Here is a 20,683-nt window from a genome sequence, read left to right on the forward strand (position 1 = left end):
AACAAGCTACTATAGCTGAGGGGAGAGCTAAGAAATTTAGAATTCAGATGCATTAAAGAAGGGAGGAAAAGGTTGAAAAATCACTGACTGATGATGTTACTTACTTAAAATTAATCATCCTGTCTTCTGCTGGCTTTCTAAATTACCATTTAAACATATGTTTTTCTCCCTCTTCCCAAATAGATACTTAAACAAAACTTTGCACTATTCTTTGCTTATTATAAAACCATACGAATTCATTTATTTTTATTTGTGATAAAATACACACATAAAATTTACCATTTTTAAGTTTATAGTTTGGTCTTACTAAGTACAGTCACATTGTTCTACCACACCACCATACATTCAGGGAACTCTGCTTGCAAAACTGAAACTCTTACCCATTAAACGAAAGCTCACCATTCTCTTTCCCCCATCCCCTGGCTGCCACTGTTCTGCTTTTCTGTCTGTTGAGTTTGAAGCAGAATCCTACAGTGTGCTCCTTTTGGAATAGCTTATTTCAATCAGCATAATGTCTTCAAGGTTCATCCGTGTTGTAGCATGTGTCAGAATATTCCATTATGTGTATTCACCATTTTGTTTTTCCATTTGTCTGCTGATGGGTACTTAGGTTGCTCTTCTACATTTGGGCTGTGATGAATAATGCTTTTGTGAACATGGCTATGCAGAATCTCTTCAGGATCTACTTGCAGTTATTTGGGGTATATGCCTAAAATTGGAATTGCTGGATCATATGGTTCAGTTCAGTTCAGTTCAGTCACTCAGTCGTGTCCGACTCTTTGCGACCCCATGGACTGTAGCATGCCAGGCCTTCCTGTCCATCACCAACTCCCGGAGCTTACTCAAACTCATGTCCATAGAGTTGGTGATGCCATCCAATCATCCCATCCTTTGTTGTCCCCGTCTCCTTCTACCTTCAGTCTTTCCCAGCATCAGGGTCTTTTCCATATAGTAATTCTATTTTAATTTTATGAGGGATTATCATACTGTTTTTCATAATGACTGCACTGCGTAAGTTTCTCCATACCTTGTCAACCCTTACTATTTTCTGGGGTTTTTGGTAGTGGCCGTTTTAGTGGATGTGAGGTGCTATCTTGTTGTGGATTTGATTTGCATTTCCTGAATGATTAGTGGTATTGAGCATGTCTTCATATACTTTAGACCTATTGCCTATCTTCTCTGGTGAAATGTATTCAAATTCTTTTACTATTTATGAATTGGGTTGTTTTTATGTTGTTGAGTTCTAGGAGTTCTCTGTATATCGTGAATATTAACCTCTTATCAGATATTTTTTGATTCTGCAAATAGTATACACTATGTGTTGATTATAACAAATTAAAACAGTCTGAAAATGAAGCATCAAATTAAAATCTTCTTTATTCACCCCTTCATCTCACTATCTTCTTGAAATTTAAGTATTCCTAAAGCTTAAGTATTTAAGTTTTATCTTTCTGTTCTCGTTTTCTGTATACCTGAGTCCTATCAGTTATTCATAAAGTTTTAAGATTCAAATGAAACTATACTGTATATATTGTTCTTACTATTTTATCACTAAGCATATATGTTAGGTAGCTCTCCTTGTCTGTATATGTAGAGTTCTTATGGTTTTTTTTAACTGCTACACAATATTTCATAGTATAAATATTCTATGCTATGTGTTTGTATCTGTGTCTATGTGTGCTTATACCTTTCCTTTTATTGGTGAGCCTTTAGGTAATTCTTGATTTTTCTACTATTAAAAATGCTGTACTCAATAGCCTTGAATTCAATGTCTCTGAACTTGGGTACTTTGATACTTCTATTGAAGTATAGAATATGATTGAGTCCTGAACATTGCAGGGGTTAGGAATGCTGACCCCAAGCAGCCAAAAATCCACTATAAATTTACACTTGGTCCTCCATATCCTTGGTTGTACATCTGGGAATTTAACCATCCAAGGATACTATAATACCGTAGTAGTATTTATTTTTAAAATTCTGCATGTAAGTGAACCCATGTAGTTTAGATTCAGGTTGTTCAAGGGTCAAAGGTACTTATAAGGGTCAAAGGTACTTATAAGCATCAAAAGCTATAGTTTATTGATTTTAATTTAATTTTTGGATGATTACAGTCATGATTATAAACTATAAAGCATAAAAAGTATACAAAGAAGAAATTCCATCTCATCTTTATCTTTCAGCCATCCATTTTCTATCCCTGTAGACAACAAATCATGTTAGTTTCTTTTCTGTCATGCAGGCAATATTTTGTGACAGTGTACAGGTAAGCTCTATTACAGATTTTTATTTCTGCTTTCTTTATATACTATTTACATGGTTTTTTACTTTGCAGTTGTTCACTCAGCAACATATCCAGAGATCTTTCCATAACAAAACATTGATTATTGTTTTAATACACTGGCATTTCTTTTTCTTGGGGATGGTTTTAATTACTGTACAATGTTAGGAGCCTCTGTCCATAGTTCTCTTGTCAAAACTCCAAGAGCCAGTGCTTTCTCTTGGCAAAACTCTGTTAGTCTTTGCCCTGCTTCATTTTGTACTCCAAGGCCAAACTTGCCTATTACTCCAGTTATCTCTTGACTTCCTATTTTTGCATTCCAGTCCCCTATGATGAAAAGGATGTCTTTTTTTGGTGGTAGTTCTAGAAAGTCTTGTAGGTCTTCATACAACCATTCAACATAGCTTCTTCGGCATTAGTAGTTGGGGCATGTACTTGGATTACTGTTATATTGAATGGCTTGCCTTGGATATGAACAAAGATCATTCTGTCATTTTTGAGATTGCACCCAAGTACTGCATTTCAGACTCTTCTGTTGACTATGAGGACTACTCCATTTCTTCTAAGGGATTCTTGGCCTACCGTAGAAGATATAATGGTCATATGAATTAAATGCACCCATTCCAGTCGACTTTAGTTCACTGATTCCTAAAATGTTAATGTTCACTCTTGCCATCTCCTGTTTGACCACTTTCAATTTACCTTGATTCGTGGATCTAACATTCCAGATTCCTATTGTTCTTTACAGTACGGCAGTATTGTTCTTTATAGCTTCGGACTTTGCCTTCACTGCCAGATGCATCCACAACTGGTCATTGTTTCCGCTTTGGCTCAACCTCTTCATTCCTTCTGGAGCTTTCTCTCTCTTCACCAGTAGCAAAAGGTAAATTTCTTTTTGCCTTTTCTACTGTTCATGGGGTTCTCAAGGCAAAAATGCTGAAGTGGTTTGCCATTCTCTTTTCCAGTGGACCACGTTTTGTCAGAACTCTCCACCATGGCCCATCAGTCTTGGGTGGCCCTACATGGCATGGCTCATAGTTTCATTGAGTTAGACAAGGCTGTGATCCATGTAATCAGTTTGGTTAGTTTTCTGTGATTGTGGTTTTCATTCTGTCTGCCCTTTGATGTATGAGGATAAGAGACTTGTGGACGCTTCCATTGGGAGGGACTAGCAAGTCTGAATAAGATGGTGCAGTAGAAGGATGTGTGTTCATCTTCTCCTGTGAGTGTCCAGGAATCTCCCGTGGAGGTGTGGATTGAGAGTGGCCTGCCGCGGGGTCAGAGGCACTGACTACAACAGTCCTGGGAGCTGCAGCATGCTGGCATAAGTCCTTTTGAAGGAGGTCGCCATTACCACCATTACCCTTATGAGATTTGTAACATTGTACAGGAGGCAGTAATCAAAACCATCCCCAAGAAAAAGAAATGCAAAAAGGCAAAATGGTTGTCTGTCTGAGGAGGCCTTACAAATAGCTGAGAAAAGAAGGGAAGCAAAAAGGAACAGTATACCCATCTGAATGCAAAGTTCCAAAGAATAGCAAGGAGAGATAAGAAAGCCTTCCTAAGTGAGCAGTGCAAAGAAATACAGGAAAACAATAGAACGAGAAAGACTGGAGATCTTTTCGAGAAGATTGGAGATACCAAGGGAACATTTCATGCAAAGATGGGCATAATAAAGGACAGAAACAGTATGGACCTAACAGAAGCAGAAGATTAAGAAGAGATGGCAAGAATACACAGAAGAACTGTACAAAAAATCTTCATGACCCAGATAACCACAATGGTGTGATCGCTCACCTAGAGCCAGACATCCTGGAATGCGAAGTCAAGTGGGCCTTAGGAAGCATCACAACAAACAGAGCTAGTGGAGGTAATGGAATTCCTCCATTTCTCCTGTTTCAACTGCTGAACTGTTTCAAATCCTAAAAGATGATGCTGTGAAAGTGCTACACTGAATATGCCAGAAAATATGGAAAACTCAGCAGTGGCCACAGGACTGGAAAAGGTCAGTTTTCATTCCAATCCCAAAGAAGAGCAATGCCCAAGAATGTTCAAACTACCACACAATTGCATCCATTTCACATGCTAGTAAAGTATTGCCCAAAGTTCTCCAAGCTAGGCTTCAACAATACATGAACCGAGATTCTTCAGATGTTCACACTGGATTTAGAAAAGGCAGAGGAACCAGAGATCAAATTGCCAACATCTGCTGAATCATCGAAAAATCAAGAGAATTCCAGGAAAAATCTGTTTCTGCTTCATTGACCACGCTAAAGCCTTTGACTGTGTAGATCACAACAAACTGTGGAAAATTCTTAAAGAGATGGGAATACCAGACCTCCTTAACTGCCTCCTGCGAAACCTGTATGCAGGTCAAGAAGCAACAGTTAGAACAACAGATTGGTTCCAAACTGGGAAAGGAGTACATCAAGGCTGTGTATTATCACCCTGCTTATATGCAGAGTACATCATGTGAAATGCCAGGCTGGATGAAGCACATGCTGGCATCACGATTGCAGGGAGAAATACCAATAACCTCAGATATTCAGATGGCATTACCCTTATGGCAGAAAGCGAAGAGGAACTAAAGAGCCTCTTGATGAAAGTGAAAGAGTAGAGTGAAAAGCTGGCTTAAAATTGAACATTCAAAATATGAAGATCATGGCATCCAGTCCCATCACTTCATGCCAAATAGATGGGGGAACAATGGAAATAGAGACAGACTTTCTTTTCTTGGCTCCAAAATCACTGCTTATGGTGACTGCAGCCCTGACACTTACTTGCTTCTTGGAAGAAAAACTATGACAAACCTAGACAGCATATTAAAAGCAGAGACATTACTTTGCAGACAAAGGTCCGTATAGTCAAAGCTATGATTTTTCCAGTAGTTATTATGTATGGATATAAGAGTTGGACCATAAAGAAGACTGGGCGCCAAAGAATTGATGCTTTCAAACTGTGGTGTTAGAGAAAACTCTTGAGAGTCCCTTAGACTGCAAGGAGATCAAACCAGTCAGTCCTAAAGGAAGTCAATCCTGAATATTCATTGAAGGGACTGATGCTGAAGCTGAAGCTCCAATACTTTGGCTGCCTGATGCATAGAGCCAACTCATTGGAAAAGACCCTGATGCTGGGAAAGATTGAAGGCAGGAGGAGAAGGGATGACAGAGGACGAGATGGTTGGATGGCATCACTGACTCAGTGGACATGAGTTTGAGCAAGCTCTGGGAGATGGTGAAGGACATGGAAGTCTGATATGCTACAGTCCATAGGGTGGCAAAGAGTCAGACAAGATTGAGCAGCTGAACAACAGCAACAAATGTAACTTTCATTGAGGTGTAACATTCACACAGAAAAGTACACAACTTGTAATTGTATAGCTAGATAAATTTTCCCATAGTGAGTATGTTCCTATTACTCGCTTCTGTATCAAGAAACTGAGCATCACCACCATCCCAGAGGTCCCTTGGTCCTCTTACAGTCACTGTCCTTCCCACCATCTCACCCCAGCCATGCCAAGAGTAACTGCTCTCCTGTCTTCTAACACCATGGTTTAGCTTTGCTTGTTTTAGAACATTATATGAATGAAATTATATAATGATAAACATTATGTTTGTAAGATTCAGTCATTTTGCTTTCTGTAGTTTTGGTTCATTCATTCTAATTGCTGTTTGGAATTCTGTTTATGAATATCACAATTTCTTTTTCCATTCTACTTTGTGTGGACATTGTTGTTTTTCAGTCATTAAGTCATGCCCAACTCTTTTTGTGACCCCACAGACTTCAGCCTGCCAGGCACCTCTATCCATGGGACTTCCTAGGCAGGAATACTGGAGTAGGTTGCCATTTCCTTCTCCAGAGAATCTTCTCAGCCCAGGGATCGAACCTGCATCTCTTACCTTAGTAGGCAGGTTCTGTATCACTGAGCCATCAGGGAAACCTGTGTATGGATGTTAGGTTTTTTGTTTGCCTTTCCTTGATGACTAATAAAGTTGAGTGACTTTTTAATTTTTTTTTTCTTTTTGGCCCATTGGATATCCTTTCTTGTGAAGAATCTATTTAAGTCTTTGTTTATTTTTCTCTTCTATATAATCATTAAAGGCAGGTAGATATATCACACCTCATTTTCTGCTGACTTGGTTTCTAGAAGAATGCCATACTGTTTACATCATAGCTATATATATATTTTTTTAATTTGAGACTTTATGAAGCAGATTAAATCAGAAACTGATCGATGTTTTTCAGAAGGATAATGATGTACTGCTACCCATCAACATATATGTATTGAATACCCATTGTATAAAACTCTACTTGCCTCATTGGTGATACAAAGAACCACTCACTAATAATGTACTTGCAAATCATCTTCTCCATTCCTTAGTTTCTTCATCAATAAAATGGTGTGAATACACAAAGTGATGTTGGAGTTGTTTGGGTATTTTAAATATATACAGCCTTGTTCCTATCTGAACTTATCCTTTTACTAAAATGATTTCAGAAATATTTGAAACTATTGAGGAAAATTGTGATAAAAATCGGATTTGAGCAGAAACTTAAAGAACAGTAATGGTTAATCAAGAATTAATTGAATCAAAGCCCACTGCTTCAGTTTTTTCATTCATTCTTAAACTGTATGCAGAGACTATATTTATATACTCTGAACATTTTATGTGAAGTTAATTTAATTTAAAATTTAAAACCGAGACAATCTAGAAATAAAAGTAAGCACACTAATATAGTATGTACTTATACAAAGTGATATGTATAATTTTTTAATTTAAAAAAAAATTACAGTTCAATTTGACCAAAAGGATAATTGTTTTAAATAGCTGTTTTATAAACAATAGTGAGAAATCAAGTCTTTCTTAAGAAATAATAAAAGCAGAAATATTTACTTTTTATTATTTAAAAATTGACACAAATTTTTTTCTCAAACTTATTCAGGATTTATCAGTGACTACCTTGAAGTTTATGTTTTTTATTAGTAATTTTAAAACTTCAGGATAATATCCTTAATATTATCAATCATGATTCATCATGATTGAATCTTTTTCATGGGATTAATACCTAAAGTCATTTCAGCCAGTAATCCCATAAAAAAGGAAAGGCAAATTAGAAGGAAAGACCTGGTTAGTAAGGTCATACATGATCGTTCATTATATATATTATATATACATATATATATATATATATATATATATATATGATAGTTTAACTCTTCTTTAAATTAATTTTTTTGTTTTCAAACTGATCTTTTAGATAAATTGTTTATTATGTAGTTGCCACAAAAATAAGATTTATCAGCTGAATTTGAAAGGTGATATTTGATCTTAGTCTAAGCTCAACTTAGTAGTACTGTTTAACAGCTCTTAATTTCTCTCCAGGACCTAGACTGAAAGACTTTATAACTAACCAGAGACTTACGCCTTGCTTTTCCAACTGTTCTGTTCTCTGGGACACCAAATCATCATGTACTTTACACTATGTACTTCTGCAGTGTTCTCTGAGTGTTCCTACCAAATGCCAGAGCCTGGTGAACTTCAGCCATGCCTCAGACTCAACTGTGTATCATTGTTCTGCCCAGAACATGAAACAATAAGAAAAATAAAATCTGTTTGTGATCAAGGTTAAGCCCTTTCAAAGAGTTTTCTCTCCAGAGATCTAATTGTACCTTAAAATTACTGGAGGATTTCAACAACTGTTAAACGTTCAAAGGCTCAGGCTAATTAGATGTTTGACCATATTACTTTTTCCTCATTTATGTGTTAGCTAGCAAATACATCATTTTCTTAATACTTGTAAGGGAGTATAATGCTACTGTGTCTTTGGGACTGTTCTAAATTCCCATATCTTTTATTGTCATCTGGAATACATGAATGTTAGTAATACTGTAGGTCTTGGTAAGGAATAGACTTTTAATAGAAATTAATACTTTTTAATAAATTCTTCTTTATAAATATTAGAAAAATTTCAGTGATATAGTTTTGGTTGCTTTCCAAGCATTCAGTTTGCTTATACTCACTAGTTAGTAATAAAAGCTTCTTATCTGTAAAATGAATGGATTAGGCTGGATGACCGAATTCCAGATGTACCCCTTTATGCAAGTTTCTCATCTATGAAATGTGTATCATAAAAAATACCTGGGAAAATAGTTCAAGATGGTGATATAAGATCTTGAATTCACCTCCTCCCATGGACATATTGAGTCTGTAGTCTAAACAGAATAATTTCCTCTTTAAAAAACCTAAAAGCTGGCTAAGTGATGACTACAGGTCACAGAAATAGGAAGAAAACCACACAGAAGAAGGTAGGAGAGGCTCATAAACGCCACCAACCTTTAATCAGGAGGGAACTCAAAACCTAGAGGTTCTCATAAGAAACAAAGGGTTCAAACCCACATTGGGCAGCCCATGTTTTAAGACCTGAACCTAAGAGACAAGCCCTCAAAACATCTAACTTTGAAAGCGAATGGGGCTCATGTCCTGAGACCCATAAGACTGTAAGTTTCTGAGTAATGGCTATTGGAGGGCCCACATACTTGAACTTACCCGCCCCAGGGTTCAGCTCAGAGTTGTCTTGCTCAGACTTAAGTGAAAGAGGGTCACCTACTTACATTAAAGTATCAGCCTGGGGCCCAGACACCCAATTGAAGACACATGTAGGAGACAACTGGAACACTCTCCAGGGATAGACTGGTATGTGCTGTCTTTGCACTCTCCCTTTGCTCTGCTCCAGAATACCAGTTACCACCCAGAAGGAAGCTGCTACATGTATCTGGTTCCCTGATTTTTGCGACTTCTGTCCAGTTTATATAATTTATATAAATTACATAGTTTATATAATTAAAGATAAGGTAAGATAACTTGTAAATTTTTATATAAAAAGCAATTTGATAAAGTTCTTATTTTAACTATTTAAGTTATTTTACATAAATTATTTCCAGCCAATCTATTTATTTATTTACTTTTAATTGGAGGATAATGGCTTTACAATATGTGTTGATTTCTGTCATACATCAACATGAATCAACCTACCTTTGGAGGCCAGGGGAGCTTGTGTTCCTGGTCCAATGTAACTGTAACAGTCATCCAAAAAGGAGATTATACCCTTGTCTGGCACTCTGATTTTTATAGCTGCTGCCAGAGGAGACATCTACATAGCATGGGATGGGTGCCAGTGGAGCTTATAGTCCTGGGTCCCATGGAACTGTAACCAACAGAGAAAGAGTTCTTTCATAACTCCTACCTCCAGGCACAACAACAGTCACAGACCCAAGAGCTCGGTTTTTCTGTGAAAGAAACCTGTTACCCGGCTGTGATGGCTGCAGCCTGAGGGGGTAGGCTTCTAAGTAAGTGTGCATCTGGGGACTGATTGTAATCCTTTTCGGAGACATCAGAGAGCTGGTGCTGTCTTCATGCTCTCCCTCTGCCACACTCCTGAGTGCCAGTATGCCCCCAAGGGGAGGTTTACTCACATCTAGCAGCCTGGGTTTTGTAGCTGCTGCCTAGGGAATGCTGCTAAATTAACTGGCTCTGGTAGTCAGCGGGGCTTGCATTCCTGGGCCATTCCAATGGAATGTGGCAGTTGGAATGATAATTCTTGGTGAACAAAACACTGCACAGCTAGCAGACTTGGGCACAGCCCCCCAGTTTTTCTGTGAAAGAGGCTTTTTTGCTCTGGCCCAAGGGGCAGGCCTCAGGTTTGGGGTATGTCTAGTGGCCTACGGAGCTACTCAAAACAAACAGAGGTAATCTCACCTCTTTCCCTCTGTCTTGCTCCAGCTCACCAGTGTCTCACAGAAAAGTGCTTATACTCTTTTCAGGAGCCCTGATTTTTGCAACTGCCCAGGGGACACCTCCAGATTGTTTGGCTCTGGTGCCAGCAGGGCTTATGTTTGTGATCACACTGACCTGTATATACCTGCATACTTTTAAAAGCTGCTACTAGGGTCTGACTTCAGTCAGCCTGATTTTAGGTGCTGAGATCCCCTTCTTTGGGGCCCTGATAGGTCTTGGTACATACTTAAGTAGTGGGAGTTATTAAAAAATATAATAGACCACTTGGACAAGTACAAAAGTTTAAGGGCCAAACCAAGACCTAGGACAGGTTTGAACAACGAGTTTAATCTCCTGTACTCCTTCAAGACTGAGTGGATGGTGGTTTCACCTACTGCATAGAAACCATCACAAAATCAAGCAAAATAAAGAAACAAAGGAATATGTTCCAAATAAAGCATAAGGTAAAACCTCAGCAAAAAAACCTTAATAAAATGGAGATAAGACACATTATAATTAAAGTGTCAAAAGTTAAATACAAGGAGAAAATCTTTAAAGCAGCAAGAAAAAGCAACCAGTTACAAATAAGCAGACCCCCATAAGATTATCTGCAGATTTGTCAGCAGAAACTTTATAAGCCAGATGGGACTGGCACAATATATTCAAAATGCTGAAAGGGAAAAATCTCCAATAAAGAGTACTCAGTAGAGTTAAAGAGGGAAGTTCATGGTGATAAATGCCTACCTCAAGAAACAACAGCAGCCTCAAAAAACCTTTCTTTTCACCTCAAGAGACTAGTTAAAGAAGAACAAAGCCCAAAGTCAGTAGAAGGAAGGAAATAACAAAGAGCAGAAAAACTGTTAGCTAGAGTCACCAAGAGAAAAAGAGAGGAGTCAAATAAATGACATCAGAAATAAAGGGGAGATAGTACAACTGATACTGCAGAAATACAAAGGATCATAAGAGACTACTTTAGACAGTGACATACCAACATATTGAACAATCTGGAAGAAATGGATAAATTCCTAGAAACATACAACCTACCAAGACTGAGATCATAAAGAAATAGAAAATTTGAACCAACTAATTACTAGTTAAGGAGATTGAATCAGTAATCAAAAACCTCCCAAATGTTCTACCAAACATTTAATGAATAATTACTATCTATCTTTCTCAAACTCTTTGAAAAAATAGAAGAGGTGGGTGGAAACTCCAAACTCATTTCATGAAGCCAGAATTACCCTGATCCCAAAACCAGACAAGGATGCCGAAAGAAAAGAAAATTACAGACAATATTCCTGTTGAATATAGATGTAAAAATTCTCAGAAAATAGTAGTAAACTGAATTCAACAATACGTTAAAAGGATCATACAACATGATCAAGTGGGATTTATTCTAGAGATAAATGTTGCTGGGTCAACATTCACAAATCAATCAATGTGATACAACACAAAGTGAAGGATGAAAATCATATGGTTATCTCAGTGGCTACAGGAAAAGCATTTGACAGAAATCAACATTCATTTATGATGAAAAAAACTCAATAAAGCAACTGTGAAGGAAATGTACTTCAACATAACAGAAGCCATATACAACAAGCCCACAACCAATGTCATACTCAAAAGCTGCCCACTCTTGCCACTTTTACTCAGCATAGTACTGGGAGTCTTAGCCCTTGCAAGTAGGCAAGAAAAAGAAATAAAAGGCATCCCTATTGGAAAGGAGAAAGTAAACTGTCAACAATTTGCAGGTGACATGATATTATATATAGAAAACCCTAAAGAGTCCAACAAAAAACAATTAGAACTAATAAATTGAGTAATGTTGTGGGGTTCAAATGAATACACAAAAATCTTTTTCATTTCTACACACTATCAGGGCTTCCCCGGTAGTTTAGTGGTAAAGAATCTGTCAGCCAGTACAGGAGACACAGGTTTGATACATGATCTAGGAAGATCCCAAATGCCACAGAGCAACTAAGCCTGTGCACCGCAACCATTGAACCTGTGCTCTAGAGCCTGGGAGCCACAACTACCGAAGCCCACATGCCCTAGAGCTTGTGCTCCACAACAGCAGAAGCCACTGCAGTGAGAAACCTGGGCACCACAGCTAGAGAGTAGCCCCCATTCACGCAACTACAGAAAAACCAGTGCAGCAACAAAGACCCAGCACAGCCAAAAATAAATAAATAGAGTTATTGCATTTTTTAAAAGCTATCAGAAAGCAAAATTAAGAAAACAATCCCATTTACAGTTGTATCAAAAAAAAAAAAAAAATTTAGGATTACATTTAACCACAGTGTTCAGGACCTGTACACTGAAAAACTACAAGACATCAAGGAAAGTAACTGAAGAAAACACAAATAAATGGAGAGATAGTTTGTCCTCATGGGTTGGAAGAATTAATAGTGTTAAATGTCTGTACTAATCAAAGCAGTCCACAGATTAAATACAATCCCAATAAAAATTCCAATATCATTTTTCATAGAAACAGAACAAGGAATTCTAAAATGTGTGTGGGACCAAAAAAGACCTCAAGCAGCCAAAAAATCTTGAGAAAGAAGAACAAACCTTCAGGCATCATACCCCCTGATTTCAAACTCTATTTTGTAACAATATGGTATTGGCATGAAAACACATAGTTGAATGAAGCTGAATAGAGGCCAGAAATAAACCCACACATATATAGTCAATTAACTTACAACAAAGAAGCCAAAATTATGCAGTGGGATAAGGACAGTCTCTTCAATAAATGTGTTGGGGAAACTGGAGAGCTTCATGCAGAAGAATGAAACTGGGATTTTATACCACACGAAAAATTTCCTCAAACTGGATTGAAGGCTTGAACACAAGACCTAAAATCATGAACTCCTAGAAGAAAAGATAGGTAGCAAGACCCACTTCTTCTTTTTTTTTTCCCAATGTATATATGTACCACATCTTTTAATTAATTTTTTATAATTGCTTATAATAATTGCTTTATTTTTATAATTTATTTTATAATTGCTTATAATAATTGCTTTATAGAATTTTGTTGTTTTCTGTCAGACCTCAATATGAATCAGCCGTAGGTATACATATATCCCTTTCCTTTTGAATCTCCCTCCCATCTCCCTCCCCATCCCGCCCCTCTGGATTGATACAGAGCCCCTGTTGAGTTTCCTGAGCCATACAGCAAATTCCCATTGGCTGTCTATTTTACATATGGTCATGTAAGTTTCCATGTTACTCTTTCCATACACCTCACCCTCTTCTCCTCTCTCCCCATGTCCATAAGTCTATTCTCTATGTCTGTTTCTCCATTGCTGCTCTGTAGATAAATACTAGAGTACCATTTTTCTAGATTCCATATATATGCATTAGAATATGTTATCTTTCTCTTTCTGACTCACTTCACTCTGTATAATAGGTTCTACGTTCATCCACCTCATTAGAACTGACTCAAATATGTTCCTTTTTATGGCTGAGTAATATTCCATTGTGTATATGTACCACAACTTCTTTATCCATTCATCTGTCAATGGACATCTAGATTGCTTCCATGTTCTAGCTATTGTAAATAGTGCTGCAGTGAACAATGGGTTACATGTGTCTTTTTCAATTTTGGCCTCCTCAGGGCATATGCCTGGGAATGGGATTGCTGGGTCATATGGTGGTTTTATTCCTAGTTTTATTCTTAAAGAATCTCCATACTGTCTTCCATAGTGGCTGTATCAATTTACATTCCAACCAACAGTGCAAGAGCTTTCCCTTTTCTCCATACCCTCTCCAGAATTTATTGTTTGTAGACTTTTTGATAATGGCCATTCTGACTGGTATGAGGTGATATCTCATTGTAGTTTTGATTTGCATTTCTCTAATAATGAGTGATGTTGAGCATCTTTTCATGTGTTTGTTAGCTGTCTGTATGTCTTCTTTGGAGAAATGTCTGTCTGGGTCTTTTCCCCACTTTTTGATTGGGTTGTTTTTCTGGTATTGAGTTGTATGAGCTGCTTATATATTTTGGAAATTAATCCTTTGTCAATTGTTTCATTTGCTATTATTTTCTCCCATTCTGAGGGTGTCTTTTCACCTTGCTTCTAGTTTCCTTTGCTGTGCAAAAGCTTTTAAGTTTAATCAGGTCTCACTTGTTAACTTTTGTTTTTATTTCTGTTACTCTAGAAGGTCGTCATAGAGGATCTTGCTTTGATATATGTCATAGAGTGTTCTGCCTATGTTTTCCTCTAAGAGTTTTATAGTTTCTGGTCTTACATTTAGGTCTTTAATCCATTTTGAGTTTATCTTTGTGTATGTGTTAGGAAGTGTTCTAATTTCATTCTTTTACATGTAGCTGTCTGGTTTTCCAAGCACCATTTATTGAAGAGGTTGTCTTTGCCCCATTGTATATTCTTGCTTCCTTTGTCAAAAATAAGGTACCCATAGGTGCATGGGTTTATTTCTGGGCTTTCTGTCTTGTTCCATTGGTCTATATTTCCGTTTTTGTGCCAGTACCATACTGTCTTGATGACTGTAGCTTTGTAGTACACTCTGAAGTCAGGAAGCTTGATTCCTCCAGCTCTATTCTTCTTTCTTAAGACTGCTTTGGCTCTTCAGGGTTTTTTGTGTTTCCATATGAATTGTGAAATTTTTTGTTCTAGCTTTGTGAAAAATGCCATTGGTAATTTGATAGAGGTCACGTTGAATCTGTAGATTGCATTTGGTAGTATAGTCATTTTCACAATATTGATTCTTCCTGCTCAGGAACATGGAATATCTCTCCATCTGTTCATGTCATCTTTGATTTCCTATAATTTTCTGTGTTCAGGTCTTTTGCCTCCTTAGGTAAGTTTATTCCTAGATATTTAATTCTTTTTGTTGCAATGGTGAATGGGATTGATTCCTGAATTTCCCTTTCTGATTTTTCATTGTTAGTATATAGAAATGCAAGTGATTTCTGTGTATCCTGAATCACTTCTGTGTACAAGTGATTTTTTATCCTGCAACTTTGCTAAATTCACTGATTAGCTCTAGTAATTTTCTGATACTATCTTTAGGGTTTTCTATGTACAGTATCATGTCGTCTTCAAACAATGAGAGCTTTACTTCTTCTTTTCCAATCTGGATTTATTTCTTTTTCCTCTGTGACTACTGTAGCTAGAACTTCCAAAACTATGTTGAATAATAGTGGTGAAAGTGGACACCCTTGTTTTGTTCCTGATCTTAGGCGGAATGCTTTCAGTTTTTCACCATTGAGAATAATGCTTGCTATAGGCTTATCATATACAGCCTTTACTATGTTGAGGTGGGTTCCTTCTCTGCCCATTTTTTTTAAGAGTTTTAATCAAATGGGTGCTGAATTTTGTAAAAAGCTTTTTCTGCATCTACTGAGATTATCATACGGTTTTTAATCTTTCAATTTGTTAATATGGTGTGTCACATTGATTGATTTGCGTATATTGAAGAATCCTTGCATTCCTGGAATAAACCCAACCTGGTCATGCATGGTGTATGAGCTTTTTGATGTGTTGCTGAATTCTATTTGCTAAAATTTTGTTGAGGATTTTTGCATCTATGTTCATCAGTGATATTGGCCTGTGGTTTTCTTTTATTGTGTTGTCTTTGTCTGGTTTTTGTATCAGGGTGATGGAGGCCTTGTAGAATGAGTTTGGAAGTGTTCCTTCCTCTGCAATTTTTTGAAAGAGTTTTAGAAGGATAGGCTTTAGCCTTCTCTAAATGATTGATAAAATTCTCCTGTGAAGCCATCTGGTCCTGAGCTTTTGTTTTTTGGGAGATTTTTGATCACAGCTTCAATTTGAGTGTTTGTAATTGGGTTGTTCATAATTTCTGTGTCTTCCTGATTCAGTCTTGGAAGATTAAACTTTTCTAAGAATCAGTACATTTCTTCCAGGGTATACATTTTATTGCCATATAATTGTTCATAATAGTCTCTTATAATCCTTTGTATTACTGCATTGTCTGTTGTAACCTCTCCTTTTTCATTTCTAATTTTGTTGAGTTGATTCTTCTCCCTTTTTTTCCTTGATGAGTCTGGCTAAAGGTTTGTCAATTTTGTTTATCTTCTCAAAGAACCAGCTTTTAGTTTTATTAATCTTTACTATTGTTCCTTTCATTTCTTTTTAATTTATTTCTGTCAGATCTTTGATTTCCTTTTTGATACCTTCAGTAACCTGTTGGTTATTTAGAAATGTGTTGTTTAATCTCCATATGTTTGTGTTTCTCACAGGGTTTTTTTTTGTTTTTGTTGTAATTGATATCTAGTCTCATAGTGTTGTGGTCAGAGAAGATGCTTAATATGATTTAAGTTTTCTTAAATTTACTGAGGTTTGATTTGTGTCCCAAAATGTATCCTGGAGAATGCACTTGAGAAGAAGATGTATTCTTCTGCATTTGGATAAGACCCACTTCTTGATGTGGATCTTGGCGATGATTTTTTTTTAATCTGACAGCAAAGATAGAATTTTTAAAAATCAAAGATAAACAAATAGAACTGCATTAAAACTATCAGCCAAATAAAAAGGCAACCTAGTGAGTTGCAAGTCATATATCTGTTAAAGGGTTAATATTCAAAGTGTATAAAAAATCATTCAACTCAACAACAACAAAAATAATTTGATTTTTCAATTGGGTAGAAGATATAAATAGACATTTTCCAAAAGAGACATCAAGATGAATAAGAGGTATATGAAAAGATGCTCAGCATCACTAATCATCAGGGTAATGCAAATCAAAACCACAATGAACTATCATCTCACACCTGTCAGAGTGACTGTTATCAAAAAGACAACAAATTACAAGCATTGGTGAGGATGTCAAGAAAATTGAACCCTTGTGTGCTGTTGGCAGGAATATAAATTGGTGCAGTCACTATGAAAAATAGTATGGAGGGTCTTGAGAAATTAAAAATAGAACTACCATGTGATCCAGCTATTCTGCTTCTGGCTGTATATCTGAAAAATGAAAACACTAACTTGAAAATATAGGTACTGCCATGTTCACTGCAGCACTGTTTATAAAAGCCAAGATATGGAAACAACCTAAGTGTCCATCAGTGAGTGAATGGATAAAGACATTGTGCATATACACAGCGGAATATTATTCAGCCTTAAGAAAGAATGAAAGCTTGGCATTTGCAGCAACATGGATGGACCTCAAGAGCATTATGCTAAGTGAAGTAAATCAGACAGAGGAAAGACAAATACAGTGTGATCTCGCATACATGTTGCAACTAAAAATTCTTTTTAAAAAAGCTAACAGAGATAATTTATTGTTGGTTGCGAAAAGGATGATCGTAAAGGCTGGGAAAGATGAGTGAAGTGGGTCCAAGGGTTTAAAAAAAAAAGGCATTTTGAAATCACGCATTAAGTCAGAAGTAGATGCCTTGAATTTGTAGGAGTCCATAACCCAACTAGAACTTTTGGTACACAAATTGAAAGCATGTTCTTATGAAGAAAAGCAGCTGGACTTTATACCATTTCATAAACATGTAATGGTATTTTCCTTTATTTTCTACATAATATACAGATTATCCTTTCATCAATCTTTTTATAGGTAGAAATGTGTCATTGCATTGAGACAGCTTAATTGCACTCTAGGGGCTATTGTCACCATCCTCATTAACTGGCATTTAGGCAGTAGTGGCTCAGCTGGTAAAGAATCCGCCTATAGTGCAGGAGACATGGCTTTGATTCCTGGCTTGGGAAGATTCCCTGGAGAAGGGAAAGGCTACCTACTCCACTACTCTGGCCTGGAGAATTCTTTACAACCCCATAGACTGTATAGTCCATGGAATTCTCCAGGCCAGAATACTGAAGTGGATGGCTTTTCCCTTTTCCAGGGGATCTTCCCAACCCAAGGATTGAACTCAGGTCTCCCACATTGCTTTACCAGCTGAACCACAAGGGAAGCCTGAAAATATTGGAGTGGGTAGCCTATCCCTTCTCCAGGGGATCTTCCTGACCCAGGAATTAATCATGGGTCTCCTGCATTGCAGGCAGATTCTTTACCAACTGAGGTATCAGGGAAACTTGGGGTGGAATTAAATGAAGTAACATGTACGAAGCAGTCCAAAAATGTTTAAGTATTGTTATGTATCCTATGACTGTATTTTGCCACAAGTATTTTATGATTTTCATTTATATTTTTGTACCTTTAAACAATGTTTACTGTTAACTTACATAGTTTATTTGTAAATGGTATGAATAAACTTTAAAGATAGACTTGCTGCTGAAAATTTTGAGTGACATGTTGGCCATATTAAATGTTAAGCTTAATTTCAAAGTCTGTAAAGCATACTTCAAAAAAAAAAAAAAACAGTACAACAAAAAGAGAAATCTGATCTCAAGAATGGCATTAGACTGTTCGTTATCCTGTGAATAGGACATTCTCTGTGCCTTCCCTTTTTTTTGTATCCTGAATAAATATAATCTGATGCTGAGTTAGATGTTAATTGACACCATATCTTGCTTGATCAAACTGCAGTTAAAGTTATGAAGCAGGAAAACAAGATATAAACTAACCAAGATCTTGACATGGACTGGAATGACCTATGGTGTGTTATATAGTCCTGGTTTCAAAATTGTGAATAAGTAGGATAGCCTATAAATGGCTCAGACAGCAAAGAATCTGCCTGTGATGCAGGAGATCCGGGTTTGATCCCTAGGTCGGGGGGAACCCCTGGAGAAGGGAATGGCTACCCAGCCCGGGATTCTTGCTGGGAGAATGCCATGGACAGAGGAGCCGATAAATACTTGATTATTGATATATTAAAGAGTCATTGAATACCTGGAACTTCTCAGTAGGGAAGAGGCTGTAATAATGAAATTCTTTTTCTTTGGTAATTAGAACCACTGAAGATTGGTTAGACCACCTCACAATCTAGGGCTCTCTCTCTCAAGCAAAGTGCTCAGATACCCATTTGAGGATAGCCGTTTCCATACCTGGCAGAAAGTTGAACTATACAACCTTCTGAACTCATTTCACAAAGAAATTGATGACCTGTTCAGGTGTTGTTATTGCTACTTTCAAACTGAGGCACTCTGTTTTCTCTTAGACGTATAAGATTTCAAAGTGTAGAGTGTTGAGTCATAAGTAGTTTTATTCCCAACATTGCCTTCTGTTTGATTCAGGAGGTATAATTTGAGCTGTTTATATGTCTCCAAAGTACGTTTTACATTTATCTGCTAAAGAATATTTTAAAGGTAAGTTCATTGTTTTAAAAATTTATTCTCCCGATGAATTCCCCTCTTTTAGTGGCATAAATAAGGGTCAAAAACCAGATGAAACTGTATGTTCACATTCTAAAATCATACTCAGGATTAGTTCAATTTGACAAGCAAATTTTGCATTGGTCATCCTGACACTTAGTTTTGCCAACCTTCTGCCTACCCCTTCTGCCAAAGTAAAGAACTTTAGTGTACTAATACAGTGAAAAAAAAAAAAAATCAAAACCTCAGTCACAAAAGGAGGATAGAATGGATATTATATCTCTCATTAGACTCATTGCTTTCTCTTTATATGATTTCAGGTTTTTTAGGCCCACCTGCCAGTGCTGTTATAGGAGCCAGTGGGCACTGTTTTCTTATTTTGCTTCATTTGCACATTGCTTCAATGTGTTTCTTTAAGGTTTCTTGTCATTTTAAATATGACATACTTACTAAGTCATATTTAAAGTCATATCAAGTTATATGTCATATTAAGGTTTAATGTGATTCTTCAGTCTTGTTCCTTGTTCTAAGAATACAGTGGTGAACCAAATAGACATGGTCACTGCCCTGGTTGAACTTACAGTCTAATGGAGGAGACAAACAACAAATAAATTAGCTGTTACATAATTGGGAGCTAGGAGAATAAAAGATACAAAGTACACAGATAAGGAAGGTGGTGAGGGCATGGCAGGAGAGCGCTGCTTTGGATAGGGAAGACAGAAGAGACCCTTTCAAAATCATACCAGTATGGAACTTGAAGGGTAAGAAAATATTCGAGGTAGAGGAAACAAGTATCATGGCCCTAAGCTGTAAAAGAGCTTATTCACATTTTCTTTCTGTGCTCGTTTAAATCATAAAGATGACTGATTTAACTTGCTAGTGAAATGGTTATGATTTGATGCAGTTCATTTATTTAAATTGTCAGTTCTGCAGAAGATCATTGCTTCACTTTGCACTTTAAACCTTGGCCCCTGAACCGATGGGATATCACATTTAGTCTCAGCTTAAATATGATGTGTCTAATATTCCTTATAGAGGGAATTCGCAGTACATATCAGCTCCTTTCCCTTCTCCCTGCTCTGCAGCATTGTTGAGAATTCGTCTGCTAGGCACCTCCACTCCTTCCCCCAGCCCCACCCACAACAGGAGTGTGCGGTGCTTGGTGCTGCAACAGGGAGGGTACAATCAAGAAAAACACCAGTCTTCAGACCTACCCATCCTCTCTGTTGAGGCTCCCATCCTTCTCCTGAGTGTCTACCAATTTGACTTCCAAGTTCAGATCACTTCAAAGATGTTGCCAGCATACTCAACCATCCACTACAAGAACTCAAGTCCCAGTTAACCACTATATGCTGCCCATTCTAGTGGATTTTCTTGTTTATCCTAAACCTCTCTCCTTGGATCTCTACCACATGACTTCTTCATCA

At 37.1% G+C, this 20,683-nt stretch overlaps 1 protein-coding gene across 4 annotated transcripts in view; it reads left to right on the forward strand.

Moving 5' to 3' along the window:
• RFX7 (regulatory factor X7) overlaps positions 1–20,683 on the forward strand; it is a 141,502-nt gene that overhangs the window by 106,323 nt on the left and 14,496 nt on the right. The window lies entirely within an intron of this gene.

The sequence above is a fragment of the Bos javanicus genome, chromosome 10, assembly GCF_032452875.1.
Source record: "Bos javanicus breed banteng chromosome 10, ARS-OSU_banteng_1.0, whole genome shotgun sequence".
NCBI lineage: Eukaryota > Metazoa > Chordata > Mammalia > Artiodactyla > Bovidae > Bos > Bos javanicus.